Source organism: Schistocerca piceifrons, chromosome 3 (assembly GCF_021461385.2).
Source record: "Schistocerca piceifrons isolate TAMUIC-IGC-003096 chromosome 3, iqSchPice1.1, whole genome shotgun sequence".
Lineage (NCBI taxonomy): Eukaryota > Metazoa > Arthropoda > Insecta > Orthoptera > Acrididae > Schistocerca > Schistocerca piceifrons.
In genome coordinates, this window is record NC_060140.1 from 187,107,517 (window position 1) to 187,134,182 (window position 26,666).

A 26,666-nucleotide genomic window follows, 5' to 3' on the forward strand; every position below is an offset into this window, starting at 1 on the left:
GATCATCCATTCCCATTTATTACCGCCTGGTATTAGGCTAAAAAGGCCCGAGGCTCTCTAATGATCCGAAAAAAGATTAAAAAAGATTTCTCAGATATTCAGATTTCGAATTAATGACAGACAAAATACTGTAATCATAGTAGTTCGACATAGAGAGAACACGATTCCCAATTAAGAGGGCATTTGTTCCACTTCTCGCTTGCTAGAATTTGGCAGACAGAAAGGGAAATTCTACAACAGTTTGCCCTGCACTCATGGATATGGAATTTAAAAAAATAATTCGTGATTTTTCAATGTGATTCGATAGCAGTATTACTTGAGACTAAAAAATAGTAGGCACAAACAAAGTTTAGTGTTCCTTTTGTCAGTGGGTTTCGGGAATACTAGAATTTCATCTAACTGACATGTAAGCATTTTTAATCTCTTTTCACAGTTATAGGCTATGCATCAGAGTTTATTTAAGTGGTACGTGATAGTTGCTTCTTCAGTTACGACAGCAGAGGCTGTCAACCACAAGTTATTTTAACAACAGCTAGTGTTTAATTTGATTAGCTATACTGTGTTGTAGATTTTGTCATGATTATTTGGCTACAGAGCAGAAAGTGTCTCATTCACCACAATCAAGCCTACTTTTTGTCATACTATATTTGTTTACATTTGATGAAAATTTGTTGTTATTTCAGTTGATAGTAATTTTAAGAGGAGAGCTTATCCTACAGAGAAAGACTTCATTCATTTGCCTGTTGTCTACGCGATGCAACAGCCACTATGCGGATTAATCGTTTGTTCACAGAGGATAATTTATTGTTCTACATGTGATATGAGTTCTCTGGGTGAAATATGTTCACTTAGTTTTCAATACCACCCTTTACACATCTACAGAATATTACATCATTAAACAATGATAAAAAGTATTCCCCAAAGATAACTCATCCGTTTTGAATCGATGTCAACTTTAATGAAGAGTAGTGAAGATATTGTTTGGTATAGTCTTGTAACTATCAACATTATTATTCCTGTAACGTTGTGCCCGAAAAAAGTTCTAAGAATAGCTAATATTTTAAAGGCGTTAGCAGAAAATGATATTTTGGTGTAATGCTATCGTGTAATGAAAACTTTCTTTCAGAAAGATGAGTTGCCCCTGGCCATTATTTAGTTGCCTTAGTTGCCTGGCCAGAAGTGATGTAAGCTACATCAACGAGTTACAGTGTAACTTAGTGACGTGCTTCGCATCCCTCTGCTTCATCGAATTTTTGCTTTAATCTTCTTCCTGTGGTTTGTTATTGTGGTGAAACGTTATTAAATATTGTATACAACATTGCAGAACTTGTCTTACATATTCCTTCACATTTATTAACACACAGTTCAGTTAGATAATAAGCTCTTTTAGAACATTTGAGCGTTTATATCTTAACACATGTTATTAAAGTACACCAGGTCGGAAAACTTTCAGACCTTCCATAAGTAACATTGATCAACAAAATAACTGCCAATATTGGATACTTATTACAGATACATTACGAACTTTACCTAATGATTGTGGAACCCAGACTGATGAAAACTAAATGATGTCCAACTGACACAGAAGTTCCTATTCCAGTTACCGGGCGCTGTCTGGCTTGCTTTGTGCCCGACGTCTATCTAAAGACGCTCGTATTACAGAAACCATAAAATTGTAAAATACACGACTATTACATTTTATATAGTAACTTGTAAGAAAATAAAACTATAGCGGTATAATATGCAATGAAGTACGGTAAATTTGTTTAACTAAATCCTGTATAATTAGAAAATGACAAAATTCTATAGGATGGGAACTTTAATGTGCAAAGGGTTCCCAATGTTCGCCAAGAATTTTCGAGAGAGTTAAATCTTGTAGTTTCACTAGTTAACAATTTAACATACTGTTTTAGTGGAAATACATGTTCTTGGGAATTTAAAAGTTGGTAGTACAGAACTATGGCACTGAATTTTGAAAATAACATCTTTTATACCTTGGAACATGTAGAGCACGTAGTTTTTGAATAAGAGTAACTTTTGAAATATCAAGTGCTTAGAAAAAAATACGACGAACGTTCAATTATTAATGTAACAAATTTTTTTCTATGACAGTTTCAGTTGAAAAAAAGCAGATTTGTTGTGGGAGATTGTGGGACATTCCCGCTTCAGCCCCTATACTTTCATGAAGTTCCAATAGGTGGCGGCACTATACATGGCCTTCAAAATAGCGTCTGTAGAGGAGGTGCGTTTCAAGCAGAAAGCTGTTATTGAGTTTCTTTTGCCGCAAAACAAGAGCATCGTCGATATTCATAGGCGCTCGTAGAATGTCTACGGAGACATGGCAGTGAACAAAAGCACGGTGAGTCGTTGAGCGAGGCGTCTTTCATCGCAATAAGGTAGTCCAAACCTGTCTGATAAGCCTCGTGTCCGTCGACGGCATACAGCTGCGACTCCTGCAATGTCGGAACGTGCAGACACTACCATCCGAGGTGATCTACGGATCACAATCAAACACCTCGCTTCACATCTGGACATCTCTGTTGCTAGTAGCGACACACTCGTCCACCAGTTGGGGCAATCAAAGATGCTTGATTTCTTGCCTCTAACAGAAAACCATAAAGAGCCACAAAGGACCATCTGCGCGGAGTTGCTTGCGCGTCATGAGGTTGATCGTGACAATTTTTTATCGAACATTGGCAAACGCGATGAAACGCGCGTTCGTCATTTCGAACCGGAAATAAAACGGCAATCCATGGAGTGGGCCACATCATATATCCTCTGAAGAAAAAGTTCGAAGCAGTACCCTCAGCTGGTTAAGCCATAGCGACATCATCTGGTACTCTGAAGGGATTATTCTGTTTGATGTTCTTCCTCATAGGGCAATGATCAATTTTGAAGTTTCTTGTGCTACACTCAGGAAATAGAAGAAACGACGTCACCTTGTTCGTCGCCGCAAAAGAACAAACGAACTTTCCTTCTCCATGACAATGCAAGGCGGTGGTGATGATAAGTTCCTATGGGACCAAACTGCTGAGGTCATCAGTTCCTAGGCTTACATACTACTTAAACTAACTTACGCTAAGGACAAAAAATACACCCACTCCCGAGGGACGACTCGAACCTCCCACGGGGGGAGCCGCGCGAACCGTGGCAAGGCGCCCTAGACCGCAAGGCCTCACACAACTTTGTGCACCAAAGAGGAGCTCACAAAACTTCATTGGACTGCTCTTCCTCATCCATCCTACAGCCCGGATCTCGCCCCTTCCGACATAAGGTGGCGTAAGACCGTTGCACTGAAAGGAGACTGTGCTGAAAAATAAGGTTTGCAGCCAAAAGAGTGGGAAATAATGTGGTGTATTGGAATCCTGAATAAAACCAACCTGATTTCAGAGAAAAAAGGTGTTTTAGTTATTGAAGGCCTCTCGTAAAATATTTACTTGAAGTTTAATGAGGGCCGTTCAAACAAGCTACACTCCTGGAAATTGAAATAAGAACACCGTGAATTCATTGTCCCAGGAAGGGGAAACTTTATTGACACATTCCTGGGGTCAGATACATCACATGATCACACTGACAGAACCACAGGCACATAGACACAGGCAACAGAGCATGCACAATGTCGCCACTAGTACAGTGTATATCCACCTTTCGCAGCAATGCAGGCTGCTATTCTCCCATGGAGACGATCGTAGAGATGCTGGATGTAGTCCTGTGGAACCGCTTGCCATGCCATTTCCACCTGGCGCCGCAGTTGGACCAGCGTTCGTGCTGGACGTGCAGACCGCGTGAGACGACGCTTCATCCAGTCCCAAACATGCTCAATGGGGGACAGATCCGGATATCTTGCTAGCCAGGGTAGTTGACTTACTCCTTCTAGAGCACGTTGGGTGGCACGGGATACATGCGGACGTGCATTGTCCTGTTGGAACAGCAAGTTCCCTTGCCGGTCTAGGAATGGTAGAACGATGGGTTCGATGACGGTTTGGATGTACCGTGCACTATTCAGTGTCCCCTCGACGATCACCAGTGGTGTACGGCCAGTGTAGGAGATCGCTCCCCACACCATGATGCCGGGTGTTGGCCCTGTGTGTCTCGGTCGCATGCAGTCCTGATTGTGGCGCTCACCTGCACGGCGCCAAACACGCATACGACCATCATTGGCACCAAGGCAGAAGCGACTCTCATCGCTGAAGACGACACGTCTCCATTCGTCCCTCCATTCACGCCTGTCGCGATACCACTGGAGGCGGGCTGCACGATGTTGGGGCGTGAGCGGAAGACGGCCTAACGGTGTGCGGGACCGTAGCCCAGCTTCATGGAGACGGTTACGAATGCTCCTCGCCGATACCCCAGGAGCAACAGTGTCCCTAATTTGCTGGGAAGTGGCGGTGCGGTCCCCTACGGCACTGCGTAGGATCCTACGGTCTTGGCGTGCATCCGTGCGTCGCTGCGGTCCGGTCCCAGGTCGACGGGCACGTGCACCTTCCGCCGACCACTGGCGACAACATCGATGTACTGTGGAGACCTCACGCCCCACGTGTTGAGCAATTCGGCGGTACGTCCACCCGGCCTCCCGCATGCCCACTATATGCCCTCGCTCAAAGTCCGTCAACTGCACATACGGTTCACGTCCACGCTGTCGCGGCATGCTACCAGTGTTAAAGACTGCGATGGAGCTCCGTATGCCACGGCAAACTGGCTGACACTGACGGCGGCGGTGCACATATGCTGCGCAGCTAGCGCCATTCGACGGCCAACACCGCGGTTCCTGGTGTGTCCGCTGTGCCGTGCATGTGATCATTGCTTGTACAGCCCTCTCGCAGTGTCCGGAGCAAGTATGGTGGGTCTGACACACCGGTGTCAATGTGTTCTTTTTTCCATTTCCAGGAGTGTATTTTAAAAAACTGTTTTTAGTAGTATTGAATTTTTACGTGCATATAGTCTTTAGGTATTGACAATTATGAATATTTATTCAATTAAAATGGTTTCGTATGAACTAAATGTACTATTGTCGTCAGCTGTCGGTAAACTATAATGTAAATAATGATTTTTATTGAAATAATGTTGGAATAAGAATTTGACATGTCACATGCTCATGGCCTACGCATTACTATTGAAAACAAACCATAAAAAGAAAAAAAATAATGGCTATACGAGTGGTATAAGAACGAGATGGGTACACGTTGATATTTTACAACAGTTACATGGGTGTAAACTGTCAGAGTGGATATGAGAAGGAACGTATGCTGAGTTATAGGTAAATCAGATGGCAGACGTGGCAGGGTACTGGGAAAATGTGGTCAATCTACAAAGGAGATTTCTTACAAAGTACTAGTGTGAATTTTCCTAGGCTAATGCTCTAGTGTATGAAATCCGTATCAAGTAGGAGTAACAGGGGATATTGAGCATTCACAAAGAACAAGAGCATGAATGTTGATTGGTTTGACCGACAGGAGATCCTAATTTAAATTGATATCATGCAAATTCCATTTTTTTTATACGTAAGACCTATTTATAACAATAACACGACATTGCTGATTGCTTTTTGATTCCATAAACATCATACAATCCTTTGAAAAATTTATTTTAAGATTTCTGTAAGAAATCCGTACTTAGAATGTTGAAACAAGTTGAATTCATCACTCCAGATTTTGCAACCATGAATTGAGGATCCAAAAGACATCAGCTAAATTAATATTACAAAAATATTAATCGTAGCATTAAATTCTCCATAACTTCGGAAATATTATAAATTAGCAAATCCAAGACCAGTTTTGGAATCACAACAATTATTGCTTTAAGATGATACGTACATCAACTCGCTTTATTTTAAATTTCACAAATAATACATTTATTTTATTTTGCTAAGATATCACAATGGGTTGTAGAAAGGATAGTGGAATCAAGCATGATTGCCAACACATTAATACACATTTCAACTGATTTAGTACGCAAAGGAGAACTTTTTAAAGCTAATAGCAATATACACACATCAAAAAAGTTTTGAATCGCCTCGGTTCCGAGAGTTCCGGAACCTCTACAGAAAATTGAAGCAGAGATCAACATAAACATCATTTCCGCCATTTTTAGTGCTCATGAAAACCACAAATTGCATGTTGTAGCACCATATAGCGAGAAATTCAGAGGTGGTGGTCCAGATTGCTGTACACACCGATACCTCTAATACCCTGTAGCACGTCCTCTTGCATTGGTGCATGCCTGTATTCGTCATGGCATGCTATCCACAAGTTCATCAAGGCACTTGTTGGTCCAGATTGCCCCACTCATCAACGGCGATTCAGCGTAGATCCTCAGAGTGGTTGGTGGGTCACGTCGTCAATAAACAGCCCTTTTCAATCGATCCAAGGCATGTTTGATAGGGTTCATGTCTGGAGAACATGCTGGCCACTCTAGTGGAGCGATGTTGTTACCCTGAAGGAAGTCGTTCGCAAGATGTGCACGATGGGGGCGCGAATTGTCCTCCATGAAGACAAATGCCTCGCCAATATGCTACCGATATGGTTGTATTATCGGTCGTAGGATGGCATTCACGTATCGTACAGCCGTTACGGCGCCTTCCATGACCACCAGCGGCGTACGTCGACCCCACATAATGCCACCCCAAAACAGCAGGGATCCTCCACCTTGCAGCACTCGCTGGAAAGTGTGTCTCAGGCGTTCAGCCTGACCGGGTTGCCTCCGACGATTGTCTGGTTGAAGGCGTATGCGACACTCATCGGTGAAGAAATTTGATGCCAATCCAGAGCGGTCCATTCGGCATGTTGTTGGGCCCATCTTCACCGCACTGCATGGTGTCGTGGTTGCAAAGGTGGACCTCGCCATGGACGTCGGGAGTGAAGCTGCGCATCATGCAGCCTATTGCGCACAGTTTGAGTCGTAACACGACATGTGGCTGCACGAAAAGCATTATTCAACATGGTGGGCCGGCCGATGTGGCTGAGCGGTTCTAGGCGCTTCAGTCCGGAACCGCGCTGCTGCTACGGTCGGAGGTTCGAATCCTGCCTCAGGTGTGGATATGTGTGATGTCCTTAGGTTAGTTAGGTTTAAGTAGTTCTACGATTAGGGGACTGATGACCTCAGATGTTAAGTCCCATGGTGCTTAGATCCATTTGAACCATTTTGAACCGTTCGTCATGATCACTCAGCGCACACTCTCGTCCATGTTGTGACTTAGTGGACGATGTTTTCCTGCTTTCCCTGCATGCGGTGTAAATCTTCGATACACGCTTCTTCGACAGGCACTTCCTCTCCCGTATTACAGAAGCACCCACCATCCGAGCACCAAAAAGATGCCCGTGCTCGAACTCACTTAGCTCCGACGTAATGCACTCACAACCACACAGATAATTGCTTGACCACAACTGCCACTTACGTCGTATCGAGGAGATGTCACAAGTGCTTTTCGTAGTCAGATACATCACTCGAATTTGCAAGCTTGGCTAACATTTGCATTTATGTTCAAGCATGTATATCTCGCAGCGTTTTCCTATTTTTGTCCACTTCCTGTATATTATCGATGAAATCCACAAGTCAGATTTGTGGCATCATTAAACAGGGTAAAGGAACGGGAAGACAGCCTAATCCCTGGTATAATAGAATGTAACCTGTGTCATGCACTTCACAGTGGTTTGGAGAGTATGGATGTAAACGTAGATGTAGAAGAGGTGTAAGTACTTTTAGAACAGATGAAGTTTCTACATATGACACAAATCGATTATTTAGTGTCCAGTAGACATACAGGGCATCACAGAAAGAATGGTCATTTTAAGGGACATTACAGGAACGATAATTTGAAGCACAAAACTTAAAATGGACATATGCCCTACCCCGAATTGTTTCCGAGATATTACACATTTAACGTACATCGTTATTTATTTTTATATTATTCAATACATTGTCAGATTTACACACATACGCATGTACAACAGTTAGTAAACATTACGGCATGGCCGGCTGGTGTGGCCGAGCGGTTCTAGGCGCTTCAGTCTGGAACCGTGCGACCGCTACGGTTGCAGGTTCGAATCCTGCCTCGGGCATGGATGTGTGTGATGTCGTTAGGTTAGTTAGGGTTAAGTAGTTCTAAGTTCTAGGGGAGTGATGACCTCAGATGTTAAGTCCCATAGTGCTCACAAGGGAACCTCCCCATCGCACCCCCCTCAGATTTAGTTATAAGTTGGCACAGTGGATAGGCCTTGAAAAACTGAACACAGATCAATCGACAAAACAGGAAGAAGTTGTGTGGCATATGAAAAAAATAAGCAAAATATACAAACTGAGTAGTCCATGTGCAAGATAGGCAACATCAAGGATAGTGTGAACTCAGGGGCGCCGTGGTCCCGTGGTTAGCGTGAGCAGCTGCGGAACGGGAGATCCTTGATTCAAGTCTTCCCTCGAGTGAAAAGTTTACTTTCTTTATTTTCGCAAAGTTATGATCTGTCCGTTCGTTCACTGACGTCTCTGTTCACTGTATTAAGTTTAGCGTTTGCGTTTTGCGACCGCACCGCAAAACCGTTAGTAGACGAAAGGACGTGCCTCTCAAATGGGAACCGAAAACATTTGATCGCAAGGTCATACGTCAACCGATTCCTCCACAGGAAAACACGTCTGATATATTCTATACGACACTGGTGACGGCATGTGCGTCCCATGACAGGAATATGTTGTCGACCCACCTAACTTGTACACTTGGCGAATGGGTAGCAAGATTCTTCTACCTTGCCCGATTTTGGTTTTCTTGTGGATGTGATAATCACTCCCAAAAAAGTGATGAAAACATAAGAGTTTGTCACATCAACTGAAAATAAAAAATTAAACTTTTCATTCGAGGAAAGGCTTGAAAAACAAGGACCTCTCGTTCCGCAGCTGCTCACGCTAACCACGGGACCACGGCGCTCCTGAGCTGACACTATCCTTGATGTTGCCTATCTTGCACATGGACTACTCAGTTTGTATATTTTGCTTATTTTTTTCATATGCCACACAACTTCTTCCTGTTTCCTCGAATGATCTGTGTTCAGTTTTTCAAGGCCTATCCACTGTGCCAACTTATAACTAAATCTGATGGGGGCGCGATGTGGAGGATCCCTTGTCAGAGCTCTTTGAACCATTACGGCATGCGCCTTACAAGTATTAATTGAACAATATGACTGTGACCGAGCGGTTCTAGGCGCTTCAATCTGGAACCACGCTGCTGCTACGGTCGCAGGCTAGAATCCTGCCTCGGTCATGGATGTGTGTGATGTTCTTAGGTTAGTTAGCTTTAAGTAGTCCTAAGTCTAGGGGACTGATGACCTCTGATGTTAACTTCCACAGTGTTTAGAGCCATTTGAACCATTTTTGAACAATATGTGTCCTTATCACATTCACGTCAAAGCATTATGGTACACGTCACGTTACAGTTGTAAAGTTCACAAAAAATGTTCGAATACCCCACCGTCAGCTTCAGTGCATTTGTGCACTCTAGGGAGAACATGTTGTGTTGCCTGTCCGAGTTCCTCTACCCGCTCACTGATGAGGGCAGAAGCGTCCACGATGAGACCGAACAGAGTGTCTCTCGTATTCGTCTTTAGTTTGTACACCACAGGCTTCATACAGTTCTGTAAAAAAAATATTTATGACGTAAACTCTGACGATTTTAGTGGTCAGTTAGTTGCACTACCACGACGAATCCAGCGATTAGGGTAAGTGCGGTTGAGATGTTCTCTCACACGTCTAGTAAAATGTGGATGAGCGCCGTCATACGCGCCGGCCGCTGTGATCGAGCCGTTCTAGGCGCTTCAGTCCGAAACCGCGCTGCTGCTAAAGTCGCAGGTTCGAATCCTGCCTTGGGCATGGACGTGTGTGATGTGGTGGTGGTGGTTAGTGTTTAACGTCCCGTCGACAACGAGGTCATTAGAGACGGAGCGCATGCTCGGGTTGGGGAAGGATTGGGAAAGAAATCGGCCGTGCCCTCTCAAAGGAACCATCCCGGCATTTGTCTGAAACGATTTAGGGAAATCACGGAAAACCTAAATCAGGATGGCTGGAGACGGGATTGAACCGTCGTCCTCCCGAATGCGAGTCCAGTGTGGTGTGTGATGTCCTTAGGTTAGTTAGGTTTACGTAGTTCTATGTCTAGGGGACTAATGACCTCAGATGTTAAGTCCCATAATGCTCAGAGCGATTTGAACTACACTCCTGGAAATTGAAATAAGAACACCGTGAATTCATTGTCCCAGGAAGGGGAAACTTTATTGACACATTCCTGGGGTCAGATACATCACATGATCACACTGACAGAACCACAGGCACATAGACACAGGCAACAGAGCATGCACAATGTCGCCACTAGTACAGTGTATATCCACCTTTCGCAGCAATGCAGGCTGCTATTCTCCCATGGAGACGATCGTAGAGATGCTGGATGTAGTCCTGTGGAACCGCTTGCCATGCCATTTCCACCTGGCGCCGCAGTTGGACCAGCGTTCGTGCTGGACGTGCAGACCGCGTGAGACGACGCTTCATCCAGTCCCAAACATGCTCAATGGGGGACAGATCCGGATATCTTGCTAGCCAGGGTAGTTGACTTACACCTTCTAGAGCACGTTGGGTGGCACGGGATACATGCGGACGTGCATTGTCCTGTTGGAACAGCAAGTTCCCTTGCCGGTCTAGGAATGGTAGAACGATGGGTTCGATGACGGTTTGGATGTACCGTGCACTATTCAGTGTCCCCTCGACGATCACCAGTGGTGTACGGCCAGTGTAGGAGATCGCTCCCCACACCATGATGCCGGGTGTTGGCCCTGTGTGCCTCGGTCGTATGCAGTCCTGATTGTGGCGCTCACCTGCACGGCGCCAAACACGCATACGACCATCATTGGCACCAAGGCAGAAGCGACTCTCATCGCTGAAGACGACAAGTCTCCATTCGTCCCTCCATTCACGCCTGTCGCGACACCACTGGAGGCGGGCTGCACGATGTTGGGGCGTGAGCGGAAGACGGCCTAACGGTGTGCGGGACCGTAGCCCAGCTTCATGGAGACGGTTGCAAATGGTCCTCGCCGATACCCCAGGAGCAACAGTGTCCCTAATTTGCTGGGAAGTGGCGGTGCGGTCCCCTACGGCACTGCGTAGGATCCTACGGTCTTGGCGTGCATCCGTGCGTCGCTGCGGTCCGGTCCCAGGTCGACGGGCACGTGCACCTTCCGCCGACCACTGGCGACAACATCGATGTACTGTGGAGACCTCACGCCCCACGTGTTGAGCAATTCGGCGGTACGTCCACCCGGCCTCCCGCATGCCCACTATACGCCCTCGCTCAAAGTCCGTCAACTGCACGTACGGTTCACGTCCCCGCTGTCGCGGCATGCTACCAGTGTTAAAGACTGCGATGGAGCTCCGTATGCCACGGCAAACTGGCTGAACTGACGGCGGCGGCGCACAAATGCTGCGCAGCTAGCGCCATTCGACGGCCAACACCGCGGTTCCTGGTGTGTCCGCTGTGCCGTGCGTGTGATCATTGCTTGTACAGCCCTCTCGCAGTGTCCGGAGCAAGTATGGTGGGTCTGACACACCGGTGTCAATGTGTTCTTTTTTCCATTTCCAGGAGTGTATTTTAGAGCCGTCATGCGCGTGGCGAGACGAACGTCCTCAATGTGTTCAATAAAGGAATTTTCTCAAAAAATGAAAGTTATTCTCACCTGTCATTCGCTCTTCTAAAATGACTGGAATTATCAACATGCTACCTATCAAGGCGCACCGAAAATTGATCGAAAAACGAACTTGGAGATTTGTTTCCGCTGTAGCGTGTGGATTTTTCTGCCTCGACGATGATTATTACGTGAGTTCTTGACTCCATTCTGTGTAAACACAGAATCTGCTGCGATCCAAAGCGACACATCATTGGTACCGACATGGGGCACATCCTGCAGTTGGCTGCACCCTGTTCTCTTCATGGCACCCGGAAGCACCCTTTCCACATCCGGAATGACTCCCCCCGGAATGCACACGGAGTGCACACTGGCTTCCTTCCCCTCCTTGGCAGCCATGTTCCTAAGGGGTCCCATTACGCGCCTAAAGTTGGAGCTCCCAACTACCAGCAAACCCACCCTCTGTGAATGCCCAGACCTTGCGGGCCGAGAAGCTTCCTTTGGAACAGGGTGGACGACTGCATCCGGCTCAGAGACATCGTCAGCCACAGATAACCCCCGAAGTCTGTTCTTCAAACAAACCGGGGAGGCCCTACGATTGCCCCCTCGGAAAATTTTTCGCTGCCTGCCAGACTTTGGAATGATCTCCCACTCAACCACAAATGAGGGGTCAACCTCAGTGCAGGCAGTACCCGCGTAGGTCACAGCAGTGGACCGATCGGAGGACACGTGGGACGTGCTCGACGTCCCTCGCATCCCCGCGTCCGATCCCCCACAGTGACGCCCCTTGGCAGCCGCCTCAAGCTGTGTGACGGAAGCCAACGCAGCCTGAAGCTGTGAGCGAAGGGTCGCTAGCTCTGCTCGCATCTGTACACAACAATCACACTTCCTATCCATTACTGCAGTCGCTCCTGTTTGAAGCTCGTAAAAATATGTAACAAGCGAACGGTGTACTCGCCTTATTAGTAGCAGGTACTAGCGGCGCGCTCTCGCTGACGGTCTAGCTGACACTGAGCTGTTCTAACCAAACGAACAAAATCCTGCACGATACGAGAGTCGATACAACGGTCGATTACAACGGCGGTACTCTACACTGCACTGTTATTGAAATAAAAGGTTGTGCCTAGTAAACACTCTAACACGCAATAAATTACAAAAATAAACTACTAACTGCACAGATAATTGAAAATAAGTCGCTCCTGTTTGAAGCTCGTAAGAATATGCAACAAACGAACGGTGTACTCGCCTTATTAGTAGCAGGAACTAGAGGTGCGCTCTCGCTGACGGTCTAACTGACACATTGATGGAAGGATACGACGATTGTCATTTAAACAGCGACAAAATTCAAATCGTGTGAAACTGTCGCCAACAGGAAAATTGTGGACACGCTGTAGGTGAAATGGATACTTTTCCGCATGTAATGTTCGCCATAGACATGTCTGTGGGGCATCGATTCGTGCAGAAAGTCGCCGTGTGCTGGTGGTAGGACTACACTGCTCTATTTCAACAACGTGTTGCTGTTCCTGGACGGGCTGTTGAACTACCCGTTCAGAAGAAAAATAGGAGCTTGGAGGAATACACGTTTAAACCAGTGTGCGATAAACTCTGGTAAACACGCCACGATCAGGAACATGACATATCGCGAAGCGCCGACGGTATTCTTCGATAGCTGCGGGAGTGATACCATTGCAGACGCCGTAAACATACACCTTAACTGCATACGCTTCATTAGCGCACATGTATGGCATTCTAGCCTGCGCGTGTGGAAACACAGTTTACCGATGCTTCTCTGTGATACGCTTCGCACTGCTTCATTCACAACCCACCGTGGACTACTGCGCGTTCAGCATGCTAGTTTAATGGCGGAAGGACTGAGATCGACACTAAGTGATCAAAAGTATCCGGACACCCCCCCCCCCCAAAATATACGTTTTTCATATTAGGTGCATCGTGCTGCCGCCTACTGCCAGGTACTCCATGTCAGCGACCTCAGCAGTCATTAGACATCGTGAGAAAGCAGATTGGGGCGCTCCGTGGAACTCACGGACTTCGAACGTGGTCAGGTGATTGGGTGTCACTTGTGTCATAGTCTGTACGCGAGATTTCCACACTACTAAACACGCCTAGGTCCACTGTTTGCGATGTGATAGTGAAGTGGAATCGTGAAAGGACACGTACAGCACAAAAGTGTACAGGCCGACCTCGTCTGTAGACTGACAGAGACCGCCGACAGTTGAAGAGGGTCGTAATGTGTAATAGCCAGACATCTATCCAGACCATCATACAGGAATTCCAATCTGTTTCAGGATCCACTGCAAGTACTATGACAGTTAGGCGGGACGTGAGAAAACTCGGATTTCATGGTCATAAGACACACATCACGCCGGTAAATGCCAAACGACGCCTCACATGGTGTAAGGAGCGTAAACATTGGACGATTGAATAGTGGTAAAACGTTGTGTGGAGTGACGAATCACGGCACACAATGTGGCGATCCGATGGCAGGGTGTGAGTATGGAGAATGCTCGGGAAACGTCATCTGCCAGCGTGTGTAGTGCCAACAGTAAAATTCGGAGACGGTGGTGTTATGGTTTGGTCGTGTTTTTCATGAAGGGGGCTTGCACCCCTTGTTGTTTTGCGTGGCACTATCACAGCACAGGCCTACACTGATGTTTTAAGCACCTTCTTGCATCCCACTGTTGAAGAGAGAATCGGGGATAGCGATTGCATCTCTCAACACGATCGAGCACCTGTTCATAATTCACGGCCTGTGGCGCAGTGGTTACACGGCAGTAACATCCCTGTAATGTACGCCTGCACAGAGTCCTCACCTGAATTCTATAGAACACCGTTGGGATGTTTTGGAACGCCGACTTTGTGCTTAGCCTCACCGACCGACATCGATACCTCTTCTCAGTGCAGCACTCCGTGAAGAATGGGCTGCCATTTCCCAAGAAACCTTCCAGCACCTGATTGGACATGCCTGCGAGAGTGGAAGCTGGCCACAAGGCTAAGGGTGGGCCAACACAATACTGAATTTAAGCATTACCGCTGGAGGGCGCCACGAACTTGTAAGTCATTTTCAACCAGGTGTCCGGATACTTTTGATCACATAGTGCACTTTTCTCTTTAGTTAAATTTTCTGGATTTTTGCGGAAAACAGTACAGTCATTGCAGTTGCTTGCGTTAGTGACTACAATCAAATTTTAAAGACACTGCTACTTTCTACATGCATAAAAATAAAAATTCACTCTTTGATATGCCATATATCGGCTTTTTGCAGTAATGAACTATTAAACTGTTAATTTTGAGGTTGTTCTCACTTGTTGATGTTTTAATATTAATTGGCACGTGAATCCTCATTTTTATGAGATTTTCTCACAGACTGATGTCCAATATGTTTGGAGCATCCTAATATGATATGATCGGGATCTCCCTAGTCTTTTGGATGTTCACTACGGGTGGTAGAGACTGCCACTCCAGTACGGTACAGATGGCCAGGGTAACAGGTGTGTTTCAGCCTTATTCTAATAAAAGATGTCACATATTTTCTTGGGAGATACTGTTGGTATAGGACGCTGAGCTCAAGCGAACGAAAAGCGCTTTTTCTGCTGCGATGTTTGCCACTGAGTTTCCCATTGATCGTAAGCCTCTTCTTCTGATATGTGCAAATATGGTTCAAATGGCTCTAAGCACTATGGGACTTAACATCTGAAGTCATCAGTCCCCTAGGGCTTAGAACTACTTAAATCTAACTAACCTAAGGACATCACACACATCCATGCCAGAAGCAGAATTCGAACCTGCGACCGTAGTGGTCGCGCGGTTCCAGACTGAAGCGCCTAGAACCGCTCGGCCACACCGGCCAGCCTGGAAGCTGTGTAAATAGTGGGTTCCCTTATTTGATACTTTCTTTAATAAGACCATCCACTACTCCACTACGCCGAAAATCTGGGTCTCCTTGATGAACGGATTAATTTTCTTAGCTAGCATTCGTTATTAGTTGTATCACATGTTAAATATAACTGTTATGACCTTCCAACTTCCGATGTTTTAATTGCACCATAGCACACAGAATTAATATTTTGTTCCATTATTCAGTTCCAAACTTCATTGCTTCTGTAAATATTATTACTCTTATCATGCAAATGCTACTTAACGGTGGTAATAAGACCTTTTTAGCTATCTGCAACCTAGGGCAATAATAAGCGCAACCATCTCCCTCATTTCTTTTAGATCCGTCAGTATATATAGGCAAAAAAAATGTGGCCATTTGATGTCCAGGTAATTTGTTACAGCACTGTTAACTGTAAACTCTTTACGCAACCTGTCTGGTAGATTAAAGAGTTCAGGTTGTCAGAAAGTGGTGTGACATTTATTGTTGAACGCGAATAACATTAGGTCATTCCGTGCCAAATCTGAGACACCTGAAACCCTTTACTCACAATGGTGTTCGGTTACCCTCTCCTAGATAGCCTCTATATGCCAGTCGTTTAGCTTTAACAATGACGGGACAAGAAACTTCCTGGCAGATAAAAACTGTGTGCCGGGCCGAGACTCGAACTCCGGAGCTTTGCATTTCGCGGGCAAGTGCTCTACCAGCTGAGCCACCCAAGCACGACTCACGCCCCGTCCTCACAGCTTTAATTCCGCCAGTACCTCGTTTGGAAGGTAGGAGACGAGGTACTGGCGGAATTAAAGCTGTGAGGACGGGGCGTGAGTCGTGCTTGGGTAGCTCAGTTGGTAGAGCACTTGCCCGCGAAATGCAAAGGTCCCGAGTTCGAGTCTCGGCCCAGCACACAGTTTTAATCTGCCAGGAAGTTTCATATCAGCGCACACTCCGCGGCAGAGTAAAGATTTCATTCTGGCCAATGACGGGACAGCTAATTAGTACGGATCTTTGAAGCAGGAACTTTTTAACGAGGAGGACATTAGTTGGTGACGTCTTCGTTGCTCCTAGCCGCTGCCTAATAACCCGAAGTAGACGTACATTTAAATTTTTAATTACTGCCATATCCCTGGTACATGCTATATTTTTAAAGATTCTTGTGTAGCTTTCTCTGCGGGGAGAGGCTGAAAAATGTCAGGCCTGCGGAAGCCTATTTTGTGAGTCACAGGAAGGCAAAAACGTCGACATTGGATCAATACGGTTATTAGTTCTAGCAAGAAAGCGCTGCAGGCCTGACTTGAATCCCGGTGTAAAATTGTTCACTAGCGAAACCGTATTGCACAGATAATTAAGGCTAAGTAGCTGAAAGCTTCATTTAGGTTAATGAGTTATTATTTAAGGGGAACTCATATTCCCCGGGTCGTAGCCGAGTATCTATCAGCCGTCAGTGCAACGGCAGTGATCGTTTACTAGCCTAATGTGCGCCGGCGCGTGGGAACTAGTCAATACTGCAAGCATACCATAGCACTTCGCCGCGCCTAGTAATTCCGTAACCCACCAAAAGTACAGCAGCGGGATTTATCGATACCTACATGTCTGTGCCTGTAAACCCGCAGGGTTTCACTTTTCATCTACAGCCTCCCGATAAGTTTGAAAGAACTATAGCGGTAGCTCCATAGAACACTGTTTCGGAAGCCAACTGAAACCGTGTTTTTTAAACCCATCTGGGCGCAAGTATACTGTAATTTCTCTCGACTGGAAACAGTTTGGTCGGGTGTAGGAAGAATCGAAGATGTAATCTTAAGTCACGCTGCGTGAGATCCAAAGTCGTATGAAGTGATGTCTTTAAATCAAAACGAGAGTGGCGTTTCGATCCTCTGTTCTCCGATTAAGAATCCAGAGAATTGACATTAGTCTCTTGGGCTCTGCAGAACTATCCCGCTTATGTACTGAACGTAATAGGTGCTTATTGGCACTCATGAGAAAAGTAAAATTCATTAGTTATCATTGTCACATCCAGCTTGCTGACATCTGATCTGCTGTGGAATGAATTGGACAAGGTTCTGAATACAAGCAGACTTCAGTACCCAACTGCTCCTGCCAGTACAACTTGCACAGATCAATCATATTACTTGCGTTAAGACCCTGACGTTTGGCATGATGTTGTGTGTGGAATTAAGTATCTTCAATAGGACTCCTGTCCAAGCACTTTGCGGGATTATGTAGGTGGGTTATCATACTGTGGCATGCCTTTTGTTGTGCGGTCACGGCTTTGCTTGGTGAACATGATAATTATAGCAATTATATAACACAACTGTCCAGGTTAGAACACAACCATTTGCAGCTATTCCAGAAAACAGATACAAATCGCTTCTCTTTTGGCACTTCAGCCACCGGCCATCTTGAAGAGAGTGTACGACAGCAAGAATATATTACCAGAAATTTACGAGGGGCGTTCAACATGTAATGCAACACATTTTTTTCTCATCCAATTTCTACTGAAAAAATGCAGATTTTGTTGTGAGACATCGTGGAATCTTCCCGCTTCAGCCCTGTAGTTTCATGAAGTACCGATAGATGGCAGTGCTGTACATAGCCTTCAAAATGGCGACTACAACGGAGGTCCGTTCCAAGCAGAGAATTGTAACTTTAGGCGAAAAACCAGAGCATTTCAGATGTTCTTAGGCGCTTGCAGAATGTCTGCGGGGACTGGCACTGATCAAAAGCACGGTATGTCGTTGGGCGAAGCGTCTGTCATCATCGCAACGAGGTCGCGCAAACGTGTCCAATCTCCCGCGTACCGGCCGACCGCACACAGCTGTCACTCCTGCAATATTGGAACGTACGGACTCTCTCACTCGAGGTGACAGACGGATCGCAATCAAACTTCTCGCTGCAAAACTGACAGGAACAAGGAGCGTACTTCGCGAGTGTCGGGAGCTGCACGCGCGAATGACAGGCTGCTCATCGAGCAACCGTGCGTGTCCCGTGCACGGCTGCTAATTCGACAACCGCTTCTAGCTCAGCACCGCCTTCGAGGCACGCACTGTTAAGTCTCGGAACGGATTATTACGTTTGATGTTCTCGCTCATGATGCAATGATCAACTCTGAAGTGTACTGTGCTACTCTCAGGAAATTAAAGGAACTTCAGCGTGTTGGCGCTACAAAAATGCAAACAAACTTCTCATTCTTCATGACAATGCAAGGCTTCATACAAATCTGCAAAACTTCATTGGACTGTTCTTCCTCGTCCTCTCAACAGCCCAGATCTCATACATTCCGACTTTCATTTGTTTGCTCCAATGGAGGATCCACTCCATAGAAGGCAGTACAGCGATAATAGGGAGGTTATTGGTGCAGCAAGACGTTGCCTCCGACGTCGACCATTCGACGGGTCGTAGGCCCTCGCAGTAAGGTGGCGTTACGCCGTCGCACTGAACGGAGATAGGATTTTGTAGCCAAAAGAGTGGGGAATAATATGGTGTATTGGAATTCTAAATAAAACCAATCTGCTTTCAGAAAACAAATGTGTTGCATTACTTACAACGGTCCTCGTAATATTCTTTCCCCAGAGCTGTCAATCAAGTTTGTTTCTCCGCGAATCAGAGCGCTTCCTGATTTTTCGCAGTGTGTGTGTTTTCACATGTTCAGCACCCCAAAGATTAAGATAGTACATGTGCAACTGTTTTCTGATATTCTGTTCTTCGTGTTGTACAGTCCGTTGAAGGTTACCAGTGGCTGAACGCGTAAAGAGAGATGACTCGACATAAAATATTGGTGATCTACACAGGACTGTTGCGCTACGTACACTATTGGCCTTTAAAATTAGAACATCAGGAAGAGTAACTAAGAATGAAATTTTATTTATTATGCCTAAAAAAATATAATAAGAGCAAAACATGATTAAATTGTTCGTATTTGGGGGTATTCATAGTGCTAAACTTAATAAGCGGATCTGCCATCTCTGGCAGCAACAATGGCGCTAACTCGGCTTGACATGGAGTCAATCACAAATATGTCATCCACGCCATATGCCATAGTTCATCAGTTGTAGTTGCTAGTGAACAGTTGCGTGTCAGCGTCTCGGAATCTTAGTGAGTGACAGATATCGAGAACGTGCTAAGGCAACAGTCGAATATTCTCTGTATCGAAATTAGTGAGGACAGCACGGTCCGTTATCATGTTGAAAGGTAACGCAAGGAAACCTCGAAAATAGGACACCGCCATCAGTTTGTGTGGATATCTGAAACGTAAACTGTTCGAACAGTTCGAGTAGTGCTCAGATACAGACCTACTTGAAACAGTGAAAACCTGAAACAATAGAGGACGAACTCTCTAAAAATACAATGAGATACTGATGGCAAAATGTTTCAACAGATGGCGCAACTAATCATCTTTTCATACAGGTGAAATATTCATTTGTGTCATTCCGTTGACACTCAGTGATTCAAGTATGAATTTCGGTTTAAAGTGGTGGCAGTTTTCCATGTGGCTTGCATTCGGTATGAGTATCAACAAGGCACAAGGCCAGTCACTTTGTGTGGCAGACATTTAACATCCCGGGAAACATCGGGCACTGCAGCTAGTTAAATACACACTGAAGTGCCAAGATAAGTGGTATAGGCATGCTTATTCAAACACAGAGATATGTACATAGGTAGAATACGGCGCAGCGGTCGGCAGCGCCCATATAAGACAAGTGACTGGCGCAGTTGTAAGATCGCTTACATCTACTACAGTGGCATGTTATCAGGATTCAAGTTAGTTTGAACGAGCGATGGGACACAGCATCTCCGAGATAGCCATAAAGCGGGAATTTTCCCATACGACCATTTCACGCGTGTACCGTGAATATCAGGAATCCGGTAGAACGTCAAATCTCCGACATCGCTGCGGCCGAAAAAAGATGCTACAAGAACGAGACCAATGACGACTGAAGAGAATCGTTCGACGTGACGGAAGTGCAACCCTTTCGCATATTGGTGCAGATTTCAGTGCTGGGCCATCGACAAACTTCAGCGTGCGAACCATTCTTCGAAACATAATTGATATGGGCTTTCGAAGCCGAAGGCCCACCCGTGTACCCTTGAGAACTGCACGACACAAAGCTTTACGCCTCGCCTGGACACAAAGCTTTACGCCTCGCCTGGACCCGTCAACACCGACATTGAACTGTTGATGACTGAAAACATGTTGCCTGGTCGGACGAATCTCGTTTCAAATTGTATCGAGCAGATGGACGTGTACGGATATGGAGACAACCTCATCAATCTATGGACCCTACATGTCAGCACGGGCTGTTCAAGCTGGTGGAGGCTCTGTAATGATATGGGGCGTGTGCAGTCGCAGTGATATGGGACCCCTGGTACGTCTAGGTACGACTCTGACGCCGGCCGGAGTGGCCGAGCGGTTCTAGGCGCTGCAGTCTGGAAACGCGCGACCGCTACGGTCGCTGGTTCGAATCCTGCCTCGGACATGGATGTGTGTGATGTCCTAAGGTTAGTTAGGTTTAATTAGCTCTAAGTCTAGGGGACTGATGACCTCAGAAGTTAAGTCCCATAGAGCTCAGAGCCATTTGAACCACGACTCTGACAGGTGACACGTACGTAAGCATCCTGTCTGAAAACCTACAGCCCGCATCTCGTGGTCGTGCGGTAGCGTTCTCGCTTCCCACGCCCGGGTTCCCGGGTTCGATTCCCGGCGGGGTCAGGGATTTTCTCTGCCTCGTGATGGCTGGGTGTTGTGTGCTGTCCTTAGGTTAGTTAGGTTTAAGTAGTTCTAGGTTCTAGGGGACTGATGACCATAGATGTTGTCCCATAGTGCTCAGAGCCATTTGAACCATTTTTTTGAAAACCTACATCCATTCATGACCATTGTGCATTCCGACGGACTTGAGCAATTGCTACGGATTGGCTCCAGAAACACTCTTCTGAGTTTAAACACTTCCGCTGGCCACCAGACTCCCCAGACATGAATATTATAGAGCATATCTGGGATACCTTGCAACGTGCTGTTCAGAAGAGACCTCCATCCCCTCGTAATCTTACCGATTTATGGATAGCCCTGCAGGATTCACGTTGTCAGTTCCCATCATCACTACTTCAGACATTAATCGAGTCCATGCGACGTCGTGTTGCGGCACTTCTGCGTGCTCGCGGGGGCACTACACGATATTAGGCAGGTGTACTAGTTTCTTTGGTTCTTCAGTGTATTTCACGATAATATTCAAAATAATATACGTAGAAACGAAAACGGTCTGATTTTCTTGCAACTTGGTGGCTGGCTGGAGAGTAAAGACTTTCTATTGAATCCCTTCGCCTGCACTAATTCACTGCTCTTCGAGACACAAAATTGCAGATGTCGTTGAAGTCCTCCTCGGATTAAAGCACCAAGGGCGTTAACACTGGAATCATTGCCTCGCTATTTTACCGTGTTCATGAAGAGATCAGTTGCATTATGAAATGTGCTCGAATGCTCAAGCCTTACTGCTTTAGAACAGACCATTTATGTACTTGCTACGTCCGGTCAACCGGTGAGGTGGCTGCAATGATCGGTATGCAACTGGGGCGCCGGCGGTTTCTCTGCCTCACGGAAGCTTTCGTTTCGTGCCTGACAACCGGTGTCACTCCATTCCTGGTATGCCCTACTTTCTCAAAGGACGAAGAGCATTGTATTTGGCAACACAGTCCAGTAGTGCTACCCTTATTATTTTTAACTTAATCACGGGTTAATAATAAATCAAACAAGGACGAAAAGTTTGTTTAAGCTTTAGGCACTATAACGCTCCTTCACGAACAGCAACTGAGGGTCATAAGTACAGTATGTGATCAAAATAATCCGAACACCTGGCTGAAAATGACTTACATGTTCATGGCACCCTCCATCGGTAATGCTGGAATTCAGTATGGTGTTGGACCACCTTTTGTCTTGATGACAGCTTCCACTCTCGCAGGCAAGAGTTCAATCAGGTTCTGGAAGGTTTCTTGGGGAATTGTAGCCCATTCTTCACGGAGTGCTGCACTGAGGAAAGGTATCGATGTCGGTCGGTGAGGCCTGGCGTTCCGAAACATCCCAAAGGTGTTCTAAAGGATTTAGGTCAAGACTCTGTGCAAGCCAGTCCATTACAGGGTGCTACTGTCGTGTAACCACTCCGCCACAGGCCGTGCGTTATGCACAGGTGCTCGATCGTGTTGAAAGCTGCAGTCGCCATCACCGAATTGCTCTTCAACAGTGGGAAGCAAGAAGGTGCTTAAAACATCAATGCAGGCCTTTGCTGTGATAGTGCTACGCAAAACAGCAAAGGGTGTAAGACCCATCCGTGAAAAACACACCATAACACCACCGCCTCCGAATTTTACTGTTGCCATTACACACGCTGGTAGATGGCGTTCACCGGGCATTCGCCATACCCACAACCTGCCACCGAATCGCCACACTGTGTACCGTGATTCATCACTCCACACAACGTTTTTCCACAGTTCAATCGTCCAATGTTTACGCTTCTTACACCAAGCGAGGCGTCGTTTGGCACTTACCGGAGTGATGTGTGGCTTGTGAGCAGCATCTCGACCACGCAATCCAAATTTTCTCACCTCCTGCCTAACTGGCGTAGTACTTGCAGTATATCCTGATGTAGTTTGGAATTGGTGTGTGATGATGTGGATAGATGTCTGCCTATTACACATTACGACAATATTTAACTGTCGGCGGTCTCTGTCAGTCAAGAGACGAGGTCGGCCTGTACACTTTTGTGCTGCATGTGTCCTTTCACGCTTCCACTTCACTAACACACCGGAAACATGGACCTAGGGCTCTTTAGGAGTGTGGAAATCTCGCTTACAGACGTAGGACACAAGTGACCACCAAACCACCTGACCACGTTCGAAGTCCGTGACTTCCGCGGTGAGTCCCATCCTGCTCTCTCACGATGTCGCTGATATGAAGTACCTGGCAGTAGGTGACAGCAAAATGCACCTAATATGAAAAACGTATGTTTTTGGGGTCTCCGGATACTTTTGATCACATAGTGTAGATACACTGAGAGCAACCAATACCTGTTCGCCTTTAATCTGAGTGTACTGATACTAATGCACTGGAAATATTCCCCTTCTCACACAAAATCTTGACCCATCAGTGAACAACAACGTGATCTGATTTCTATTAATAAATATTATGTAGTGGGCACACTTTCATAGCGCAACGGCATATATAAAGGGGCCTTCGACATGTGTTACAGTAATTAAAACCAAGACATTCAATCATTCTAACACAGCCTATAAGTGTAGCTGCGTTTCCTCCTGTAGACTGTAAGCTGCACCTTACCTTGGCTAATATCTGAGCCAAGAAGCGTTAACCAAAAAAGAACCAACTCTCTATATGTTCGGTACTGTTGCGCGTGTCTCGAAGATGCCTGTAGCTCAAACCTGTCTGGAATTTGCATGCAAATACTGTATCCGACGAAAACAGTTTGTCGTTCTACAATACAGCATCAGCTACAAACGTGAACAAAAGATAAACAATTAAACGAGGATTGAGCACAAAAGTCGTTAAGTTTATAAATGATTGCAGGACGGAAAATAAAAAAGAGATACATCTGAGGCTAATTCCAGTTTTATTCAATAAGTATGCGTGAAAGTTCGTAAATGATAGATACGTCCTCCAAGAGACTACGTAGGAATACAATACCACTTATTCTCAAAAATGCTGTACGAAATAAATCTATATAGTCTCATATCCACGTAATACTATTATATGAAGTGGCGTGAAACACATACTTGGATGACTTAATGAAATATCGATATTGGTCCTTGTAAAGTCGATAAAACTTCGATCGGAACAATGAGATCTAACCTCTGGTGTCATGATAACACACCTGCAAGATGAAATGTCATGTAATATACGAGAGGAGTTCAATCATTAATGTAACACCTTTTTTCTGAAAGCAGGTTAGTTTTATTCTGGATTCCAATATACTATATTGTAATATATTGATTATTCCTTGCTACTGTAGTGTTATCTTCAAGCCGTGAGAAAGGAGGACATGCGTTCCATGGCGCGGAAGCAGAGACGATGCTGAGGGCAGGCGAAACTAGGAGAGATATTTTTACATGAAGTAAACCGTAAGGGGAGAGCCTTGCGAAAATGCAGACGCCCCCAGACGCGGTCCCAGGGCGCTAGTTACTCTTCAAGGAATTAACATGTAACTTCATATCTCGTCTAGACACTATAGTAGGTTGCCACCGTAGAACTTTGTAACCAACAGGCACGTACTAGCGTATAAAGCCAGCTTGATGCCAGCACTGAGAACAGCAATGCCAGTAGGCTCACAAGGGTTAGAAAGAGAGCGAAAACGCCAAAAACTGTTGCCTATCAGTCCCTACTCCGGGGAGCCCGAGGGGCGGGGCTAAATGACGTATAACAATAATGTTGCAAGCCTTATTTGGCAGAGCAGTTACGTTTAACTTTCAGCTGAAATATTTTGAAACTAAATACGGGTCGGCCGGAGTGGCCGAGCGGTTCTAGGCGCTACAGTCTGGAACCGCGCGACCGCTACGGTCGCAGGTTCGAATCCTGCCTCGGGCGTGGATGTGTGTGATGTCCTTAGGTTAGTTAGGTTTAAGTAGTTCTAAGTTCTAGGGGACTGATGACCTCAGAAGTCCCATAGAGCTCAGAGCCATTTGAACCAAATGCGGACTTAGTACAATTGCATTAACATCCCCACCTTAGGAGCCGTAGAAGGGACCTAAATAAATCGTGGTTGGCAGGCACCTGCAAGAGACCTGCGTGATTGGCTGGGTGGCTTTAAGTGGGAAAAACAGTGCCCCCACGCGACTCTTTAAAACCCCTAGATTCCACATTTTGGTGGAATTCTCAGTCAGACGATCTGCGCGCCGAATCCGCGTCCGTCGACTCCAGCCTCGGTCCAGCTCCGCGAAAGTCTTCTCTCTCAGTCCCTCTGTGAATAGTGTCTCATTCAGTATGTTCTGTTTTGCAACTTTGGTGCCTTAAGATGCTGCTAGAGTTTGCTACTGTGGTTAGCATCCACTCCTGGGACTTTTGCACTGCCTTATGTTGTAACTGTGCTATTCATGCTTTTTCTAACCCTAGAACTAGCCACCAGTGTATTAGTTAGTCCTGTCTGGAATAAACAACTATTTCAAAACACTGTTTGTCCAAGAGTCTCCGCCGGCCGAAGTGGCCGTGCGGTTAAAGGCGCTGCAGTCTGGAACCGCAAGACCGCTACGGTCGCAGGTTCGAATCCTGCCTCGGGCATGGATGTTTGTGATGTCCTTAGGTTAGTTAGGTTTAACTAGTTCTAAGTTCTAGGGGACTAATGACCTCAGCAGTTGAGTCCCATAGTGCTCAGAGCCAAGAGTCTCCACAATGAGTTCCCTGCCGAGTCTCACCACCTGCATTTCTAGTAAAGGCCTGTACCAGTGTTGGCTCACATAGAAGCAAGCAATCAAATGCCTTCACTGTGGATTGTCCTTCTGCCTTCTGCTCTGTACCGCTCGGGAGCGCAGACTGACCAGTGCGCCCTTGTTTCCCTCTCCCACCTGTGTCCGGATACGAGAATATTATTCCCCACTTTTTAAGCTACAAAATCCTATTTTTCAACATAATCGCCGTTCAATGCGCCTGCCTTACGTCACCTTATTGGGAAGGCCTGTATGTCAACATAGTACCACTCTGCTGGTCGATGTCGGAGCCAACGTCTTGCTGCATCAAAAATTTTTGAGATCAGCCTCATAACGCGCAAGCAACTCTGCACAGATTGTCCTTCGTTGCTGTTTATGGTCTTCTGTTAGGCGACGAGGAACCCAGCGGGCACACAGTTTTGAGTATCCCAACTGGAGGAAGAGTGTATCAGCACTACTAACAGAGACTTATAGTTGTGTAGCGAGGTGTTGGTGATTTGTCGATCACCTCGAATGAGAGTGTCTGCACGTTCCAACATCGCAGCCGGTCAGCACGCGGGAGATCATCAGGTTTGTGCAACCTTGTTGACAGACGCCTCGTGTCCCACGGCTCACCGTGCTTTTGTTCACTGTCAGATCTCCGTAGATATCCTTCAGGCGCCTATGAATATCTGCGACGCTATGCTTTTTCGGCAAAAGACACTGAA

At 46.1% G+C, this 26,666-nt stretch overlaps 1 protein-coding gene across 1 annotated transcript in view; it reads right to left on the minus strand.

The window, feature by feature from the left end:
- The window catches only part of LOC124789425 (uncharacterized protein PF3D7_1120000-like), a 271,283-nt gene that overhangs the window by 135,548 nt on the left and 109,069 nt on the right, over positions 1-26,666 (minus strand). The gene's annotated exons all lie outside the window — the stretch shown is intronic.